Consider the following 2,427-nt stretch of genomic DNA (forward strand, 5'->3'; position numbering starts at 1 on the left):
CGTGGTGCTGACAACACCAAGCCAAGGGTTGAGATCCCCTTACTGGTCATCTTTTATTTTTATTTTTTTTTTTGTCCTTTTTGAGACCGGTTGCACTGCCCTCAGCCAGTGAGCGCACGGGCCATCCTTATATAGGATCCGAACCCGCGGCGGGAGCGCTGCTGCACTCCCAGCGCCGCACTCTCCCGAGTGCGCCACGGGCTCGGCCCTGAGTCATCTTTTAAAAAAGAAAAAGAGCACAGGTTCTGGAAGCAGACATGTTCCTATCCTGGCTTTGCCACTGTCCGAGCTTTGGGACCTTGGACAAGCTATATGACCTCTCTGTCTTGATTTCTTCCTCTGTAAAGTGGAGATAATAACAGTACCTTTTTTATGGGGTTGTTGTGTGGGTTTAATAGGTGTTACGTATAACGTGCTTAGATGGTGTCTCAACAAAGTATTCAGTAAATGCTGGTTTACTAATTTAATCCTCATGGCAAATCCCTTATCTCCTACCTCATGGCAGGTACAGGAACCTGTATGTCCAAACCCTTGTTATCCAAATTCAGAAGCAGTAAAGAGTCATACGTAAGATTTTGGATTAATTTTTCACTGTAACAACTTCCTTTCTGACCTCTTTCTGTACTTAGGACCACACGGACTTGGGTAGCGACGCACACTGGTGCTTGTGGTCTTTAAGTGCATACCATTTTCATTCCCATTTTGCAGACACAGAGCTGAGGGTGAGAGGGGTAAGGAGCCGTGAGAAGCAGGACTCGGTCCACACTGTCTGACCCCGGAGCACCCAGTAACCAAGCACACTGCTACTCCCTGATAACTCACCAGCTGCATCCCTGGCTCTTAGTAGGTGCCCAGGCTTGACGAGTGAATTCGTGAGTGAGGGGCACCTTAAGAGCAGGCCAGCACTGTCCTTCACCCAGGGCTGACCACAGAGGTGGCTGTGCCCCATGCATTGTCACCAGGATTGGGGACCTTGCTCAACTGGCTACTCAGTCTCCCGCATGACCAGCACCACTATTATAGGAGGACCTCTCCTGATTAAGTTGACTGAAGAACAGAACGGCAGCAACTGGCCTCTTCTGTGTGGAGCCCATGACCACAGCCTGATGGGAGGGGCTCTGATAATGAGCCATTAGAAACAAGGGTACACTGGCTTGGAATTGGGACTCCTGGGTTTGGATCCTAAATCTGCCACTAACTTGCCGTGTGACTTCAAGCAAGCTGCCCCCACTCCCCGGCCTCAACTTCCTCATTTTTCTAGCGAGGGTATTAGATTTTATTAGATCAGAAGTTTTTAATGGAGGAGAGTGCCCCCCCCAGGGGATATTTGGCAATGTCTGGGGACATTTTTTGTTGTCAGGTTGTGGGGGAGGCAGGGGAGGGGCACTACTGGTATCTGTGGATAGAAGCCAGGAATGCTGCTAAACATCCTACAGTGTACAGTACAGCCCCGCACAACAAAAAATTGTCCCACCCCAAATGTCAATAGTGTCCCTGTAGAAAAACCCCATAACTTATAAATCTATAAGGGTCTATCCAACTCTAAAATTCCACCCTTCATTTGTTCATCAGAAGTATTTATCAGATGACCACTGTGTGCCAGGGAGTGCACAGGACGGAGTCCCTGCCCCATCAGGGCTCACAGTTTATAAGAATAATGATAATTATAAGAGTTAATTTTTGCTGACTGCTAACTATAGACCAGGTTCTTTCCATGAACTGGTTTACTTGATCCTCAAAAACCCCAAAACTTCTATTATTACTCCCATTTGACTGATGAGAAAACCGAGGCTCAGCAGAGTAAAGCACCCCCAAGGCTAGTCAGTAGTGCCATTGGCATTTTCACTCCAGAGCCCATGCTCCTAAACATACGTACCCTTGACTGCCCTGAAGCAATGCCTAAATGTAAGTGCTGCCTGAGGACAGTGTCCCTCTAGTGACACCAAAAGAAGAGGCAGCTTGGAATGCTTAGGCCCTGCGTTCTCTTTATCATGCACACCGTTTAGCGAACTGGAAAAGGGCCTCATGACTATAAACCAGCCAGTAATGACCTGACAGGCAAAGGGGGCTGAAGAAGTGTTAGGGCCATGGAGACATTAATCTGCTCCCAGCCACTGCTGCTAGAAAGGCATTTATTAGAGCAGTTATGGGAGCCATAAAAGGCTATTTGACAGCCATCCTCCCTACAGCCGGTGCTGCAGTAAGCAGGAAAGGGGTTGCTCAGGGTTCAGGAGTTACAGGCCCTGTTGACCAGAGGCAAATGTTTCCACTTGCCACAGGTAGGATGCTGCAGGGTGAGGGGGAAAGCTTAGGGCTGTAGCAAGAGAGCTGGATTCCGGTCTCCTATGATCCTAAAGCAGCTGCAAGGCCTCCAGCAAGTTCTGTAATTGCTCTGGGTCTCAGTTTCTCCATCTGCAAAATGGAGAC

The sequence above is a fragment of the Galeopterus variegatus genome, unplaced genomic scaffold (assembly GCF_000696425.1).
Source record: "Galeopterus variegatus unplaced genomic scaffold, G_variegatus-3.0.2 Scaffold1985, whole genome shotgun sequence".
NCBI lineage: Eukaryota > Metazoa > Chordata > Mammalia > Dermoptera > Cynocephalidae > Galeopterus > Galeopterus variegatus.